The sequence below is a fragment of the Lycorma delicatula genome, chromosome 11 (genome assembly GCF_047948215.1).
Source record: "Lycorma delicatula isolate Av1 chromosome 11, ASM4794821v1, whole genome shotgun sequence".
In the NCBI taxonomy this organism is placed as follows: domain Eukaryota; kingdom Metazoa; phylum Arthropoda; class Insecta; order Hemiptera; family Fulgoridae; genus Lycorma; species Lycorma delicatula.
Genome location: NC_134465.1, coordinates 49957621 through 49978037, shown reverse-complemented (window position 1 = coordinate 49978037; position 20417 = coordinate 49957621). Strand labels below are relative to the sequence as shown.

At 31.4% G+C, this 20417-nt stretch overlaps 1 protein-coding gene across 1 annotated transcript in view; it reads left to right on the top strand.

Moving 5' to 3' along the window:
• The window catches only part of LOC142332527 (uncharacterized), a 140111-nt gene that overhangs the window by 65383 nt on the left and 54311 nt on the right, over positions 1-20417 (top strand). The gene's annotated exons all lie outside the window — the stretch shown is intronic.

Here is a 20417-nt window from a genome sequence, read left to right as displayed (position 1 = left end):
ATTGCCTCGAATATTATGAGACATTTACTCACAGTAGCTCAATTTAAATGTAGAACTAGGCGCAGGGTTCGTGCTTCCACGAACTTTATTAGCTAGTTCAGAGGGCAATGAAGTAGGACAGTCAAGATGTCCGAAAGACGCCTACAGCGAAGGTGAAGGTCGAGTCATAATTCATTGATGTAATTGTTTAACTAGGCATTTAACATCGGTGGCATCCCGACGAGGCCTGGTTTACTACTGTGAGATGTAAAAAATTAGAGGGTCAAAAGACGACCTCCGTTAAAGCCCATTGTGGCTAGGAAAGAAGGGGGTGATGGCAACCGTAATCATCACAAGGCAGGTGTCTTCCCCTACAGGGGTTGGGTTGTTGATGTTGATGGATAAAAACATTGGAAGTTTGGTATAAAATTGCCTATATTTTCATATTAACCAAGTTGGTTGATATACGAGGTGTGTGAGAAAAGTAATGAGGCTGACTATTTTACTTACCAAAGTTTTTATTTTTTTCAAACAATATTATTCCCTTCAAAGTAGTTCCCTTGGGCAGGTATACACCGGCGGAATCGTTGTTCCCACTCCTGATAGCAGCACTGGAAGGCTTCAACTGGTAGGGCTTTTAATTGGTCGGTCACAGTCTTTTGAATATTCTCGAGTTCCAAAATGACATCCTTTTAAGACACGTTTCAATTTCAGGAAAAGTAAAAAGTCACAAGGACTCAAATCAGGTGAATAGAGGGGTTGAGGAACCGTACAAATGGGTTTTGAGGTCAAAAATTCCCTGATGGAAATGGCTGTGTGACACGCGACATTGTCATGATGAAGGATCCACTTGTCTGCAATGTCTGGTCTCACACGAATCACTCTTTTCTTGAGCCTTTCAAGGACACCTTTGTAATACACTTGGTTGATAGTTTGTCCTGGAGAAACAAATTCTTTATGCACGATACCCCTACTGTTAAAAAAGCAAATTAGCATGGTTTTGATCTTTGATTTGCTCATTCAACATTTTTTTGGTCAAGGAGATGACGGAGTATGCCACTCTTCACTTTGTCACTTTGTTTCAAAGTGACAAAGTACTCACATATCCAGGATTCATCACTTGTGATCACACGATTGAAGAATTCTTGGTCATTGTCAATCCTCTCAAGAAAATCAACGCACACATTTCTTAGATTGTCCTTCTGTTCTGTTGTGAGGTTTTTTGGCACCGATTTCGCACAAACCTTTCGCATGTTCAAATTGTCTGTCAAAATTTGATTACATGACGAATACATTTAAGCGTTTTAAGTGAATAAGCGTTTATTCACTCATCATCCTTATTGTAAAAAGACCGTCTGATCTCACAAGAACCTTCACACGCTCAACGTTTTTGTCAGATTTTAAAGTTGAAGGTCTCCCTGAGCGAGGTTGATCTTCAATGTGTTCTCGGCTTTCTAAAAATGATTTGTGCCAGCAGAAAACTTGTGTTCTTGATAAGCAATGTTCCCCATAGGTCTGTTTCAACTTTTCAATGGTCACACTCGCGGATTCCCCAAGTTTAACACAAAACTTGATTGCACAACATTGCTCTAAATTCCGATGCTCCATTTTCATAACACACAACTGATGGCGCTGTCAAAAATAATGTGTTGGCTGAACAGAGTTGAAAATCATACTGATCATGTGGAAGGGATGAAAACACCGGTCTAGCACAGACCAGTAGACACAGCATTGCCTTGCCAGATCGCTTGCAGTGTTACCAATCTCATTACTTTTCTCACACACCTCGTATTTAATCATATTGTATTTTCTATCAAGTGATACTTTTTTTTTATTTTGTCTTGTATTTTATCTAGATGTTGTCATTGTATTTGTGGGCAAATATTGGTACATAAACTTATGCTCAGTGTTTTATTACATCATGTATTTAATACTTGGCACTTACAAAACTATGCATGTTTGGGTGTTAGAACATGAGTAACGAAGCTTCGTGTTTTTGTTGTGTGGAGGGATTATTTGGGTTACAGATAAGTCTATTGAGTACAAAGCGTTCTCTACATGTATTTTAATGGTGTGTTCTATTTTAGATATGTTTGAGAAAGTACGTATTAAAAAGTTGATTGTGGTGTAATTTCTTGATAGATGAGAGGAATACGTAACATTTTCTTTGTTATTTATTAATTTCTACTATTGCATAACATTTTATGACCTAAAATACAGTAGGCAGCTTGTTATAAGTGTAAACAAAATACAATACGTAAAATAAAATTAAGACAAGCAAGAGTGTACAAAAAATATTTCAAAATATAGTCATTAAATGAAAAAACATGAAAACCTTCACTAGGTCAGTACATCAACCACAATACAGAACATCAAACCCAATAAAACTTTTTACTAGTAATTAACTTAAAAATATAACTAGGTGCATATTAATTTTTGCTTTTCTCTTAAAAACAATTTTGGCAGACATTTTTTGAAATCATTGATGAAATTATTTTTTTATATTTAGAATAAGCTTATTTATAATAATTTATACCCGCATAACAAGCGAGTTTTTCAAAAGCAGCAGTTCTGTACAGTCAAAATAAAAATTCCTCCAGTGGTTGTTATTTTAGTAATTTATGAATTCAGAAAAATATCTAAATTTGGGTGGATTGGACTAACAAGATATAATTATATTATAAAAATAAATAGTTACAAAATGCTTTATGTTTAAATGTCTATGTTTCAATGCTTGTATGAATGTGTTGTGGATAGAAATGATTAATGACATGAACAATCTTTTTTTTTGTATTCTGAATACTTTCTGACTGTCAACGGATGAACCCAAAAAAATTGGGGTTATGTTTGCTTTGTGCAGAAATACAGTCGTATTCTTATTTTAAATGTACTGATGGCAATTTAATATTCTGTATGCGTGTTTCTCATTGTGTAATATTGAGTATTTTCAAAATATTTATATTATGGATAAACCCATTGCAAGTCTAGTTAAGTGAAGTACTTTTCATTGGATGTAATGTAATTTTTTTAATAGCTTTTATGAAGGTTTCAGTTCCAGTAATACAAATTGGGAGTATTGTTTTACCCATATTGTTTGTTGATGGTTTCTTGTGTAGGTACATTAGAATTACATCAAAGAATAAAAGTACTGATTATCTATGTTGTTATTGTTATCCATAATTTGTTATACATTTGTTATAAATGAGTAATTTTCAAGTGTTCAGTATGAAGTAATGGTTCTACGAGGGTTATTTTTTTTTCAAGGTCCAATCGATTGCAAAATAATAACCCGTGCAAAAATTGGATGACCCTTTGCGCATATGTGTTGCGCAGTGTCTCTAGTATGGCCTTCAATCACGCCGCGTCATTTCGCTTAGTTCTGAACACGCAGCTAGCACGTAAACATGTCTACAACAATATTATCTCCTGCCAAGTGTGAAGTGCATGCGGTAATTCGATTTCTTCAGGCTGAAGGTGTAATACAGCTGAAATTCATAGACGAATAAGTAATGTATACGGTGAAACTTCAATGAGTGACAGCGAAGTGTGACAATGGTGCAGGAACTTTAAAGCAGGACGTACAGATGTTCATGATGCAGGCGGTCAGGAAAGGAAGCGAGTGTAAACCGATGATCTCGTAAAGTAAGTAGATGAGGCAATTCGAGAAAATCGTTGGTTCACAATTTCTGTATTGAGTGATTCGTTTCCTGAAATTTCAAGGTCAGCTCTCTACACCATTGTGAGTGAAAGACTTCAGTACTGCAAACTATGTGCGAGATGGGTTCCCAAGATGCTGCCTGACCATCACAAAACAATGAGAATGGACGCCTCCCTAACGTTTCTCCAGTGCTACCACAATGAAGGAGAAGATTTTTTGAACAAGATTGTCACAGGGGAAAAGACATGGGTCAATTTCGAAAGCGAAGAAATAAAAGAACAATCCAAACAGTGGATGCATTCTCATTCTCCCAGTAAACCAGCCCGAACTTGGTTCCATCTGATTTTCACCTCTTTGCTCACATGAAACACTGGCTAGGAGGACAACATTTTGGCACAGACATTGAACTGCAAACAAGCGTAGAAACATGGCTGAAAACACAGGCGGCTCGGTTCTATGATGAGGGTATTGGAAAGTGGGTACCATGCTACAACAAATGTCTAAATCGAAGTGGCGTCTATGTAGAGAAATAGCGTAACTATGTAAGTACTTGTTACAAATAAAAAATTTTTTATTTTCACTGTGTTTTTAATTTCGTCATTGATCTGACCTTGAAAAAAAATAACCCTTGTATATATGTCTTAATACTTGTTATAGTTTGGCTGCAATGTAGTTGATAGGTTAATTTGTATATCTGGTTTGTATATTTTGAATTATGCTTTTCTTGAAGTTGATGCTGGGTATATTTGTAATTAATACGGTTATTTTAGTTATTAATTTTATTATTTCTTAACTTGATCATTACCAGAGATTTTGATGTAGAATCAGATCTTAGTTCATTTATGCTGTTTTTGTCGTTTATGTATTCTGATATTCTTTATGTAATGTATCATTATTCATTATTATTAAGTTTCTTTAAACTTTTAAGCTACATTATGTGTGATTGTTTTGTATTCAAATAATGTAAGCTAAAAGGTCAAAGACAGGAAGTACAGACAATTCCTTGGCCAAAAATCAAGTAAAAGAATTGAATCCGTGTTCACTTTGACAATTCTAAAACTTCTTAGTCATTAAAACGTTCAAGATTGAAAGAACAATTTATAATGTATCTATTATTTATTTATATAAACCAATTGCTAAATTTAAAAAAAATATTCAAATAGATGAATTAAGAAAAGTTTACCGGTAAATAATATATTGCATTTAACAAATATACTGATTAAATTTTGGATTTGTTATGGCCCCCAAAATATCCCCTTTTGTTACTATATGTGGTATATGTATGTCTATATGTTTGTTTACGTGTCATTAACATAATGTTTGTGAGCAGTGTGATACAACGTAAAGTTACATCCAAAAATTACATTAGCCATTCTTAAGAATAACAAGCACTGTATGCTTAAAAAAGTGAGGTGTGAAGTGGTTTCTTGGTGTCGTCTTCAGAAGCCTAATAGCTTATCGCACATCAGCATGCCAAACACAATGTGATATAGGTGTTTTTAACCCTATGCCTTTATTCTTTCACTATAGGGATTGGCTACATAGTGAACATCATTGTTTTTAGAGAGAACAGTTTTGATTTGTGGACTTATACGTCAGATGTTTTACTTGCAGTTCATTTATAAGAACAGATGGTATAAAGCAATAAATTAATTATCCATTTCTAAAGTAAATGAAGCAATCAATTATATCACATTACATTATCGTTATTTAGAAGAGGAACTTTTGTTGCTATACATTTTTAAATTATAATATAAATTAGAAATTAAATGAAATTATAAATAAAGAAAAAATCTAAAAAGAAAAAATATTCTTATCAACATTTGACTTGGCAGATTATATTTAAAAACAAAACAAGAATTATACTGAAGGAATATCATCATCACTTATTAGAAATGAATTAGATAAAAAAAAAAAAAAAAAAAAATAGATTACAAATATTACAGGAAAGAAGATTGACAGCTAACAAGTTTCCATATAAATAGCGTACCCTAAGAGGTGTAGGCTGACTTAAAGGACCGATTCAGGACATAAAAATAGACAAAAAGATTAAAGTGGACAGATGCCCTGTTTTCCCTCATTTTTCTTCTCTCCACCATTTTGTGTTTTTTTCAGTAAAAATATATACTTTAAGAATGGCTTGCAATATTTTATGAAATTTGGTATTCATGTACCCAGCTTCTTCTAAAAAATTAAAAAAGTTTGAAAATTTTTTCTTTGAAAATTCTAAAATGGGTGGTCATTCAAATTTTTTAAACATTAATTTCTTCAAAATTTTATAAAATTATATTTTATCCTACAAAATCCTATTTAGCCTACAAAATGACACCTCAATCTTTGATAAATAGCTGAAATGACTGAAATACTAGATCATAAAAATTATGTGGTCTGACAATTTTTTATCTGTTTTCACTTTCTTCACTAATTGAATTAAAAATTAATAATAATTTCTTTTATTAATAAGTAAAAAAGCTGAAACACTGTTTCTGATACACGGCTTACACACATAACTTAATTAAAAATATTTATAATTTTATTTAAATATATTATTTTTTCGTTTATTTAATTTTGTGATTTTAACTAAAGTCTGTGCGTGCATACCGTATTTAATTTGCACGGATGTGGTGTTACTAGCGGCGATGGTCGGCACTATCTTTTTTTTCTGTTTAGCCTTCGGGAATTATCGTTCAGTTATTATTTCAGAGGATGATATGTATGAGTGTAGATGAAATGTAGTCTTGTATAGTCTCAGTTCGACCATTCCTGAGATGTGTGGTTAATTGAAACCCAACCACCAAAGAACACCGGTATCCATGATCTAGTATTCAAATCTGTATAAAAGTAACTGCCTTTACTAGGACTTGAACGTTGGAACTCTCGACTTCCAAATCAGCTGATTTGGGCAGATGTGTTCACCACTAGACCAACCCAGTGGATCAAGGTCGGCACTATCTAAACTAATGTAATTTCACACTTACATAGAACAAATTTTTCTTGTACACTCGGTAGACCGGTGTAGCAAAGAGGCTTAACATACCAGGTATGGAGTCAACCGAGTGATTGAGTTCAAGATTCGACCACACCAAGTTACTTTTTTACATTTTAAATATTATTCATTTATTTAATTCTTCTTTTTATTTATTTTGATATCCAGAATCAGTCCCTTAAGTTTAGCCAACACCTTCCAGGTGTACTCTTTGCAAAGTATTTATATGATAAATCTGGGAGTCGTAAACATATTTAAGCTGAAGACTTAGACCCATTTTATACAAGTTATAGTGTTCATATTTTTATATTTCTAATGCTTACAGTATATCTGTTCAACTAATGAACAATAAGCAATCCTTCCTCGACGGTCCAATGAGATGATGATATTAATGAATGTAAATGAGATGTACTCTTGTACAGACTCCGTATAAAAGAACCAACCTTAACTAGGATTTAAACCTCAGAACCTTCAACTTTAAAAATCAACTGTTATTATGAGGATGAGTTAACTACACCAGCCCACTGGGTGTTGCGTTAACTTGAAGCAAATATTTTAATAATTTGTGTAAAACGTATTAAATCAAATTAAATAATTATTTATATACTCATATTTAAATTTATTTAATTCTAGAATGAAGGTTGACATCTATGCTATATTTTATAAAGTAAATTAATAAAAATCAAAATAATAATGAATTTATGATGATGGTCAATCATGAAATGAATAAAATTAAATTATCCATTTAATAGAAATGAATTAAAAGTGGTGGTTATCAAAATAAGAGTTAGAAGGAGGGGTCGTTGTCCAACATATCTACTTAAAAAATTGCTACTTGTGAAATTGTAAAAAAATATTTTTGTGCCATTATTGTGCGGGGATTACGACCATTTTTCTTTATTTTTTAATGCTTAATATTTTTACTTTTTATTAAATATTTATTTAACCTTAGTTTACTTTAGTTCTAGGCAAGTGGTTGAGCATTTCCTTTTTGTTACCCATCTAATAAGTCACCCGTTGTTATTCTTGATGTGATTTATATAATATGTAATTATGATATAATCTGAATTAAGTTATTATTTTATTTATATGAGTACAGTTTTTTTTCTCTACTTAGTAGCATGTTTATTTTTTATTCTTATTTAAAGCCATTTAATTATTTATTCTCTTTGTAAATAGGCGTGATTTCATTGCGTTTATAATTAGATTAACGTACTAATACATCTGGTATGCAGAGTTGAAATACTTTACTTAGTCATACTGTAATGCACTATTTGTTACACAAATAAAATTGAAGTCTTATATGTATATATAAGCACAAATCTATTTATCCTGATTTTTATAATCAAAACTCATTCTGGCCGGTTGTAAGAAATATTTAACAATATTTTTGAAAAAAATTAATGAACGGAAATATAAAAATAGCTTCCGTATGAGTCTTTTGCACTCAGTTTAACCATAAATCAACAACGCTCTGTTTCAAGTTAATCTTGGTTAATGAATTTTCTGAACGTGATTAATTTATTTCGCAATGAACATTACTCTGCTGTACTGTAAGCCAGACTTGAGTAAGAATAAACAAATTATGGGTTTTAATTTTTTTTTAAAAACAGCCCAAAGATAAATCACTGAGGTTAAAAAACCTCTTATAAATCTATATAAATAAAAATTTAAATGTTAGTTCGTTAAAAATCTTAAATTTCCTAAATTTCTTCAGCGATTGCTTTGAAATTTTGACACAAAATTGCATTCGAATACGCGCGTGTTTTTATGTACCTACTATTTATTTACCTAAGATATCACACCTGTGACAGGTAAAAACATGCTTTTTTTACAAAAAAAACAGCGCTATCTGTTGGACGTAAAAGCAACACACGCTATATTAAATATTTTTCGATTCCATTTCAATATTCCCGATATGTGTGTCCGCTATAGACTAAAAAACTACTGGACCGATTTACGCGCGGGGAAAAAGGGAGAAAGGGAAAATCAAAAAGATAAAAAGGGAAGAAGGGAAAAAATAAAAAAAGGGGAAAACGGGAAAAATGAAAAACGGGAAAGGGAAAAGAGGAAGAGAAAAATGAAAAACCGGAAAGAGAAGTGGGGGTAGAAAGGGAAAAGGGAAGGAAATGGGGGAAAGAGAGAATGAGAAGGGGAAGGGGAAAATGTAATGTGGTAAAAGGAAAATGGAGAAAAGGGGGAAGGGAAAAGGGAAAGGTTACATTTTGTGAAGTTTCGTAATGTTCATTTTGTTAATGCTTTATCAAACTTTCAATTGTATTCATTTAATCTGTATATATATATATATATATATATATATATATATATATATATATATATATATATATATATATATATATATATATATATATATATATATATATATATATATATATATACTCAAATCTAGCAATAACGAAGCATTCCCGGTCTGTTTATATATATTTATTTATTTCACTTTTTTGTGAATACGATAACTGCTGTAATTTTGCACTAATCACTTTCAAATTGTTCCCTAAAAAAAACTCAACCCAAAATCCCGATCGAGTTCGTTAACGGCCAAAATCGGACCAGTGTGGTAGAAATAGGATGGCTTTTTCGTAAAAAAAACAAAATATATACTATAACCTTTTTATTAAGTAAAATATCGAATTCGTTTAAAGTTCCTATGATTCGTTGGATAAGAGCCTAAAACTTATGTAAGTAAAGTTTTTTGATATCACTAACCATTAGTTAAGAGGGTGGAAAAAACGGGGTTTTGAAGACATCTCCCTTAATAGGCACAGTATCGAATCGGTTTAAGGTGGTCGTTAATCCTTTAAACGTTACCTAAAACTTTTGTCTGAAACAATTTTTAATATAACCAACCCTTACGGCAAGTTGATACTGCTCTAACAATTCAATTTCGTAAATCTTGAAGGGTAAGGGCTTAATAGGTAAACCTATCGGGTTGGTCTAGTGGTTAACTCGTAATCGCAAATCAGCTGATTTCGAAGTTGGGTGTTCTAAGGTTCAAATCCTAGCAAAGGCAAGAATAACATTTTTACGGATCTGAATACTAGATAGTGGACACCAGTGTTCTTTGGTGGTTGGGATTCAATTAACTACACACCGTGGGAATGGTTGACCTGAGACTGTACAAGACTACACTTCATTTAAATTCATACATATCATCCTCTGAAGTAATACCTTGCGGTAGTTCCGGAGGCTAAACAGAAAAAAAGGATAATAACCCTGAAGTAAAAGGTTACATATATATATTTCTTGTTTTTTATATTCTAATGTCGACATATTACAAAATAGAATCATAAACGAGTGTTTCTGTTTAAAGTAATAAAAAATATTATTACAATTGCTATTTAAAAATTAAAGAGATAAAACATTTCATTTAATAAAACGTAATAATATTAAAAATGCCTATCTTATAAAAACAAAATTTATAAAAAAATACGAATAATACTCGTGTTAATATTATATTATAATACATTAGGAATAGGATAGGGCAGCTTACACTTTAATAACAACGCATCAATTTATATTTAAATGACTTGAAAATAATGATGTGGTATTTAATAATGATCCATCACCCTATATTTAAATAAGTTGAAAATAATCACGTGGTATTTAATAATTAAATGTCCGATGTTTATTCTAATATAAACGAGATCATGGCTTTAAATGGACATTTATTCAAAATCAGTAAAAGATCTTTAATAATTAAAAATAAACTGTTGTTTTTATTTTTATACAAAATATGTATTTTTCAAACCGAATGAATTATCCAATTTTAAGGTGTTGTAAATGGGTAACCCCCCAAATTAAAAAATAGTTTATTTCTGTATGTTTTTGGGCAATTTTAATGTTTTACGTAGATTTTATTATAAGAAAGCTACCTATTGTAACGGGTACCATGAACCACTTCCGCAAAATTTCGTAAAATAGATGTACTAATTTTTACAACTAGATTTTATTATTTTAAGTATTAACATTTGTTAAAAATAAATTTAAGAATTTTGTCTTCAGTTATTTGACTGGTTTGATGCAGCTCTCCAAGATTCCCTATCTAGTGCTAGTCGTTTCATTTCGGTATACTCCCTACATCCTACATCCCTAACAATTTGTTTTACATATTCCAAAAGTTGCCTGCCTACACATTTTTTTCCTTCTACCTGTCCCTCCAATATTAAAGCGACTATTCCAGGATGCCTTAGTATGTGGCCTATAAGTCTGTCTCTTCTTTTAACTATATGATTCAAAATGCTTCTTTCTTCATCTATTTGCCACAACACCTCTTCATTTGTCACTTTATCCACCCGTCTGATTTTTAACATTCTCCTATAGCACCGCATTTCAAAAGCTTCTAATCTTTTCTTCTCAGATATTCTGATTGTCCAAGCCTCACTTCCAGATAAAGCGACACTCCAAACATATACTTTCAAAAATTTTTTCCTGACATTTAAATTAATTTTTGATGTAAACAAATTATATTTCTGACTAAAGGCTCGTTTCGCTTGTGCTATTCGGCATTTTATATAGCTCCTGCTTCGTCCATCTTTAGTAATTCTACTTCCCAAATAACAAAATTCTTCTACCTCCATAATCTTTTCTCTTCCTATTTTCACATTCAGTGGTCCATCTTTGTTATTTATAATACATTTCATTACTTTTGTTTTGTTCTTGTTTATTTTCATGCGATAGTTCTTGCGTAGGACTTCATCTATCCCATTCATTGTTTCTTCTAAATCCTTTTTACTCTCGGCTAGAATTACTATATCATTAGTAAATCGTAGCATCTTTATCTTTTAACCTTGCACTGTTACTCCGAATCTAAATTGTTCTTTAACATCATTAACTGGTAGTTCAATTTAAGAATTAACATTTTGATAATATTTGTATTAACTTTGTGAACCGTAACCCAACGTACTAAAATTAAAATTATGATTTATATAAGACAATTGGTTTCATTCAGTGAAATAATCTGGAGGAAAGTGAATTAGGTTGGACAGGTGTACTATTTCTTGCCAAGACATAAATATTATAAAAGTTTGTTGACAGACGCTAACTGTTCTTTAATCTCAATGGTTTAGAAAATTACTTCTGTCACTTATGCTACAGTATATACATATTTATTACGTATTTATATTAATATAAAAGTGTAGGACCAGTTTGTCGTATAAATAGATAGACGTTGCATTACAATAGAATATTAAAAAAAAAAATATTCACAACTTGTTTTTAGACAAATTTTTTAATCGATTTTAAAAATTCATATAAACATGCTTCCCAGGTTTTAATCCACATACGCAATTCCTTTCCTTTTTATGTGTTAAAGCAAGCAGAACCGATTAATGCATCTATTTTTAAGGTTTTAGGAAACCTTTGAGTGGTCAGTTTTTTTTTTTGTCTTCAGTCAGTTGACTGGTTTGATGCAGCTCTCCAAGATTCCCTATCTAGTGCTAGTCGTTTCATTTCAGTATACCCTCTACATCCTACATCCCTAACAATTTGTTTTACATATTCCAAACGTGGCCTCCCTACACAATATTTTCCTTCTACCTGTCCTTCCAATATTAAAGCGACTATTCCAGGATGCCTTAGTATGTGGCCTATAAGTCTGTCTCTTCTTTTAACTATATTTTTCCAAATTCTTCTTTCTTCATCTATTTGTCGCAATACCTCCATTTGTCACTTTATCCACCCATATGATTTTTAACATTCTCCTATAGCACCACATTTCAAAAGCTTCTAATCTTTTCTTCTCAGATACTCCGATGGAAAATAAATAAATTATGAATTTTCGTCGCCAAATGTGTGTGTATTTTATTTATCATAGCTACTATATTCCGTATTTAGTAATTTAGTTTCTTTTTCCGGTTTCTTTAAAGCCTGAATTCTTTAATTGTTATTTATCAGTATTATTCTCACAATCATGAGAATAACGAACAGTGCAGGAGTCCAGGGAGCGGAGCCTTCTGGGCAGACGGAATTAGTGACCGAACGAGCTCTGCGGATGTCCAAGGCTTCGTCCCTCTGCAACACGGGAATGCCGAGCGAAGCGAGCTCTGCGGTCCTGAGGTAGAGCCCTGGGAGGCCCCGAGGAGCTTCTGAGTTGGCTCCGGGGTTCGCTTGAACCTTGAGGGTCCAGGTTCTGGCTTGACGGACCGGCTAGTAATTAATAAATTCACTAACCCGCCGGGTTAGTCTAGTGGTTAAACTCATCGTCGCATAATCAGATGATTTTTGAAGTCAAGAATTCTAAGGTTCGAGTCCTTGTAAAGGCAATTGCTTTTGTATGGATTTGAATACTAGACTGTGGATACCGATGTTCTTTGGTGGTTGGGTTTCAATTAACCGCACGTTTCAGGAGTGGTCGACCTGAGTCTGTTCACGACTGCCAGTACAATTAATGTTAACCAGTATGTTTACACTTACATTAGTAGCTACAGGCCTAGCAAATCGGTAGCAATAATTACATTTGCCTATACACACACCCACACACACACACACACACCCAGATCTGGCAGCAGCTAAAACTGGTTGAAATAATAACTTCATCTGTCTAAACTGATTGTGCTACAAAAATCGATATTTTTGAGTATAACAATTTAAATAGATTTTTTTTTTAATTAGTATAATCGATACTTTAATAAGCATAATTCAAATTGTTTCACTGTATACTAATTATATCGGTGGAATAAAGTTGGCGCCAAATTATTGCGATTGTACGTTATTATTGCTGTAATTACGTTGTTGTATCTTATTTACGTCTCATCTCTTACTGCGTTTTATTAATTCAAAATTCATTGTTTTTTTTCTGAATCTTTATCTACGTCACAACGATTATTTAAACTCTATATTTACATATGTATGTTCTATTTTAAATTTCGTTCACTATCACTTTAATGTTTCTGTTTTACACTGGTATTATTAGAACGTTCTATAACGTATTTATTAGCCGAACAAGTCAACATAACATCTGGAATGAACGGTTCATCGATTGATTGACGTAACGCATACGATTTTATTGAACGATATAATGTGCGTAAAGCTTTACTAGTTCACGCATATGGCGTCATAGTTCCATTGTTCAATAAATCAATAAACTACTCGAATTCCAGGTTTTTTTTTAATAATAACAATAATAATATATTGTTACATAAATCCTTCATTATATAATTAACTGGAATTTCTTTTCCATTTTTATTTATTTTATGAATGTAAAAAAAGAATTACAAATAAACTAAAACTGATTTTATATGAAAACACTTTCTTTTTTTTTTGATCTCATTGGATCAATTTAGTTAATTTTTTGTCCGTTTTCTTTCGACTTTGTTGGTTCGTTGTTTCTGTCAATGTTTCTTCATATTCTCGGGCCTTGTTCTTTTTTGCTCGTCCGTAATCTTCACATTTGTGGACACGTTGTTCATGCTAAAATATTTTTTGTTTAAAATTTCTTTAGTTTTCGGTTTATCTGTTGCTTCTTCGATTCTCAGTACAATCTCTTCTAGGTCTTTTGTAATTTTCGTAATATATCTTCGCCAGATTTCACACTAAGCGCTCTGGTGGTTACAGGTTGTTTTAACAACCGATTCTACGGCATTCTGCGTTTGGGAAATTCTAAGTTTTTGTTGGACCGTAGGCTCAATAAGATTAGTGACATTTGATGGCACTTTAATAACGCCGCTACATAATTTCCCTATTTGGGTGTGGATTTAGGATTATCAATTAAATATTCTTTCATCTACAAACTTTTTAACTTCTGCTAATCGATAATTAAAATCGATTAAATAATTAACTTCTGTTAATCGATCGAAAAACTAGATCTTAAAAATATTTTTATTATTCTTTATTTTTAAGTAGAGTTCTTAAGAAAGCTACCTATTGTAATGGGGAATCGACTTCCGGATAATTTCGATATATCTTCGCGTTTCATATCTCCCAGACCCCAAATCCACTGTCAGTTCAAAAGTTTATATATATATATATCACTTTCTTGTAGATACGTTAACTGCCGTAAATTTCCGCCATTCACTTTCAAATTTATACATTAAATATAACGACCCAAATTCTTGGTCGAGTTTTTTATTGGGAAAAATCGACCATTTCGAAAAAAAAGAAAATATCGGTGTAACTTTCGTATTAAGTAAAATATCGATTTTAAGATATCACCTTTTTTTTTAATTTTGCTCTTATACAATAAATCAAAATTTAAAGAATTGAAAACCGTATTATTTTTTAATGTAATTGTTGTTATTTGCATAATTTTTTTTAAACCTTATTAATTATGGCTGAAGGTTACGTAAATAAGGTTGTTAAAATAAATTTAGAAAAACTTCAAGAATAATTTTTTTTTTATAAAGGAAGTTTTTCAGTTTCTTTTTATCATTTTTTGTACGTTTTTGATTTTTGTTTACATGTGAAAGCTGTAGGAAATTTACAGAGCTGTAAAATTAAGAAATTTTTTGTTCAATTTTTCCCCTTTTTTTTAGTAATATACAAGCTATATCATTAACAATTTATATTTTCGGTCAATCTTAGTTGAAAATTAAAAATCCAATTTATAACTTGTCCTGGTTTCAATTTCAACGGATTTATTTGACATTACGGTTTATTGGGTATAATTTTGTTACCATTGTGAGATAATATTTATCGTAAAGTTTCTTTTTGCAGAATTAACTTTACGGTGAAGAATATGTGTAGATGTATACAGTAATGGGTCTGGAATTTATAACCGTAAAAATAAGAATACTTTTGACTTTATACAGTATATGGAACGTTGCCACCTTTACAGACTAAAAACATTCAAAATTTATTACTGCGTAACATTTTACCAAAGTTATTTATTTATTTTTCAAATAACTATATACCGATTTGTTTGTTTATCGTAAAATAATTTACATCTCCTGTTGTGTATAATATATAAAATTATCGCTACTTTAATAATTAAAATTAAAGTTGTTATGTTTTGTATTATATATAATACTTACTTAAATAATTTACAAAAATATTTTTCGTTAAATTATATTTATTGTATACAAGGTCAAACGTCCTCTTTCGAAGAATATTTATAAATAAATGCATATTTACTGTATGTATATATTAGCAGTTTTAACATCAAAAAGCCACCCACATGTTTTGTTACGTTCCTGTTGCATTCATTACTGAAAGAGGAATTGACGACACTGAAAAACAGGAACGGCTTTTTGTTACGTCAAATATATTTCAGTGACGTCATTTCCACTCTACATGTTCTCGTTTCTTTGCCATTCACACATAGTGAAAAATATGCGTGAAGTATAGATATCTATATTTATTCTACGTAAATTTGTAGTTGGAATAACACTGTTTTGTGTGTGTGTGTGTGTGTCTAACTCGTGGACGAACTTGTTCCAAATGTCAACCGAAAATACTTTTAACAAACAAAAGTAAATTGGCAAATTATATTTTATATTTAAATATTTTGTTAGTGAAGTTTTCTGTTTGCTCATTTTATATCGCTCGTTTAAAAATAAAAAAATAAAATATTTTATTACGCTTTTACTCAAATCCAACTGTAAATCTAAAAATAAATTTTATAGTAAATAGAAAAATATTTTTTTATACTTTTGAAAACGTTAATGGATTGTTTGATAAAGTAAATTTGTTGTATATTAGAAATCATGCAAACATTTAAAAAATTGTTTATAAATAATATTACTGAATTCTAAATTTAGGTGTAACAACAAATTCTATTTGTTAAATAGTTATCATCACTAGATGAAGAGAAAAAACACACGTATATAATAATAATAATAATCAATAAATAAATTGAAACATAAAATAGAAGTCATAATTAACAATATTTCTAAAATACTATAGTACGATGCGTGATTTCTACGGACATGTTCAACTGGTGAAAAAAAAGAAGAAAATTTATATAAAAAAAACACTTCGTAAGTGAGTGTCATCGGGCGAAAGATTTCGTCCTGATTTCTGCGCCTTCGATAAAATTAAGCCAGACTATAATTCTTGTTCAAATCCTAGTAAAGGCAGTTTTACTTTTATACGGATTTGAATACTAAACGTGGATACCGGTGTTCTTTGATGGTTGGGTTTCAATTAACCACATATCTCAGAAATGGTCGATCTGAGACTGTACATGACTACACTTCACTTACACTCATTCATATCATCCTCAATCGTCCTTTGAAGTAATACCTGACGGTGATTCCCGGAGGCTAAACAGGAAAAAAAGACTTATTAACATGTAATAATTCTTGGGACCAAAATTTAGTGGTTTTATATGAAATTTCACCTGAAAAATTGAAAAAAAAAAAAGTTTCGGAACTGTAATTTTAGTAGTTTTTGTGTAATCCGAAGTAAAAGACTAAAGACTGAGATCGAAAAACACTATTTTATGTTTGGCTAAAATAACATTTTTAAATGGGTAATAAATACATAAAAAATATAAATAAAACTTGTAGAGAATTTAATTCTAAGTAAAATGGTATGAAAAACGATCAGAAAACTATATACAAACGTAAGAATTTTGAAGATTATTAAAAACAAAACATATAATTTTTTTTCTTGGGAGCATAACGAAGTGTCGTTATCACCGCCCGGACACGATATTTATATTGCAAATAAATAAATGTTAAAAATTGGCAATAAAAAATTAATTTAAAACTAAAACCCAGCGATGTAAAAATACATCGTAAATGGTAAACGCCTGTAATATTTGCTTAAAGTGAAATAAAACCACAAAGAAATATTACATTGTTAATCTTAATTAAAACAATCAAATTACCATCTGCTGTAAGGTGAATGGAATAAATAGCTCAAACACACTACAGAAAACTCAAATATTTGAATATAATTAACCCATTTAATATTTCATTATATTAGTTCGCATGTTAGTCCCTAGTTTAAACTCACAGCGCAATGCCGCGTGACACAATCCACAAAGATGTGATGTACAGTTAATTGTCAGTCGTAGCGAGCACAAACGGTTGCATAAGTTTGAGTTGTCAGATATCCGTGAGTGATATCCGTGGTATCCGTGTGCCCTTTAATAGGGCACAATAGACCCCATTAAAGGGCAAAGTATGGTGATTGGGTTTTTTTGTGCACGTCTTTACGTTTTAGGGTCCAACTAGTTCATCTAGACTTCTAGATGATGCCGGCCACCGTGGTGCGAGTGGTAGCGTCTCGGCCTTTTATCCGGAGGTCCCGGATTCGAATCCCGGTCAGGCATGGTATTTTCACACACGCTACAAATCATTCATATCTCATCCTTTGAGGCAATACCTAATGGTGGACCTTGAGGTTAAACACAAAAAAAAAAAACCTTCTAGACAAATAAGCATGTGCGTGTGCGTACGTATGTCTGTCACACTGCTTTTCCCTTATATCCCTTAAATCAAACCGTTTTTCTTGAAATTTGGGTCAAATATTTCTGTATATATGAGTCAAAATTCTTTCAGAGGCTGGGGATATCGCAAAAAAACAATTTCGATTTTCTTCACAGTCATTTTAGAGAAAACTTTATTAAATCAAATTTGTTACCTACGATGCACATATAAAAAATCAAAAAAAGGTTTCAAAAAATCAACCCCCATCTCTTAAAATTGAGTTATATGGTTAGTTTTTGTTTTTATTTGCTCTAACTCCATTTGGTTTTAATATTTAGAACTTTTTTTCTTGGTATTTTATAATACATCATCTATAGGGCTATCAAAAAATGTCTACAATTTTGCAAAATGGTAAATCCTGGACCTTAAACATAAAGTTTTATGAAAATATTTTAGGTTCTTGTTTTAGCCTTTATTGGAGGGGGTGTTAGATTTAGAGAAAAATTACTTTAGAAAATTTGTTAAATCTTAACCTATATACGAATATTTTTAGAAGAATTTAAAAAAAATTTATTCCCCACCTTTTCGTCTTTAATAATTTGACTGGTTTGATGCAGCTCTCCAAGATTCTCTATCTAATGCCAGTCGTTTAATTTCAATATACCCCTACATATACATTCCTAACAATTTGTTTTACATATTCCAAACTTTGCCTACCTGCACAATTTTTCCCTTCTACCTGTCCCTCCAATGTTAAAGCAAATATTCCAGGATACCTTAATATGTGGCCTATAAGTCTGTCCCTTCTTTTAACTATATTTTTCCAAATGCTTTTTTCTTCATCAATTTGCCGCAACACCTCTTTATTTGTCAGTTTATCCAACTATCTGATTTTTAACATTCTCCTATATCATCGCATTTCAAAAGCTTCTAATCTTTTCTTCTCAGGTACTCTGATCGTCCAAGTTTCACTTCCATATAAAGAAAGCTACACTCCAAACATATACCTTCAAAAATGTTTTCCTCACGATTAAATTAATTTCTGATATAAGCAAATTATATTTCTGACTGAAAGCTCATTTCACCTCTTCCATTCGGCATTTTATATTGTTCCTGCTTCGTCCATGTTTAGTAATTCTACCTCCCAAATAAAAAAAATTCTTCTACCTCCATAATCTTTTCCCTTCCTATTTTTTTATTCAGTGGTCCATCTACATTATTTCTATTACATTTCATTACTTTCATTTTGTTCTTGTTTATTTTCATGCGATAGTTCTTGCGTAGGACTTCATCTATGCCGTTCATTGTTTTTTCTAAATCCTTTTTACTCTCGGCTAGAATTACTATATCATCAGAAAATCATAGCATCTTTATCTTTACACCATGTACTGTTACTCTGGATCTAAATTGTTCTTTAAAATCATTAACTGCTAGTTCTATGTAAAGATTAAAAAGTAATGGGAATAGGGAACATCCTTGTCAGACTCCCTTTCTTATTACAGTTTCTTTCTTACGTTCTTCAATTATTATTGTTGCTGTTTGGTTCCTGTAAATGTTAGCAATTGTTCTTCTATCTCTGTATTTGAACTCTAATTTTTTTTAAATGCTGAACATTTTATTCCAGTCTACATTATCGAATGCCTTTTCTAAGTTTATAAATGCCAAGTATGTTGGTTTTTTCTTTAATCTTCCTTCTGCTATTAATCTGAGGCCTAAAATTGCTTCCCTTGTCCCTATACGTTTTCTGAAACCAAATTGGTCTTCTCCTAACTCTTCTTCCACTCTCCTCTCAATTCTTCTGTGCAGAATTCTAGTTAAGATTTTTGATGCGTGATTAGTTAAGTTAATTGTTTTGTATTTTTCACATTTATTTGCTCCTGCTTTCTTTGGTATCATGACAATATCATTCTTTTTGAAATTAGACAGAACTTCCCTTTTTTCGTAAATATTACACATCAGTTTGTATTATCTATCTATCGCCTCCTCACCTGCAGTGCACAGTAATTCTGCAGATATCCAGTCTATCCCAGGAGCCTTTCTGTCATTCAAATCTTTTAATGCTCTCTTAAATTCAGATCTCATTATTGTATTTCCCGTTTCATCTTCTTTGACTTCCTCTGTAACACCAGTTTCTAATTTATTTCCTCCATATAACTCTTCAATGTATTCCACCCATCTATTGACCTTTTCTTTCATATTATAAATCGTTATACCATCTTTGTTTACCACAATATTAGATTTTAATTTATGTACTAGAAAATTCTCCTTAACTTTCCTGTATGCTCCGTCTTAAAAAAAAAGTCCGTATACTCCTTCCCATCTTTAAAAATACAATATCTGTTGTTTTTGTTTTTAGCTCTCTTTTATCTTTTTCATCTTCCTCATTTTCTTTCTCCTTATATTTACTCATTCAATGGAAGTTGTCAAGATTCCACTTTCTCTAACACATGTCTAATCGAGTTCC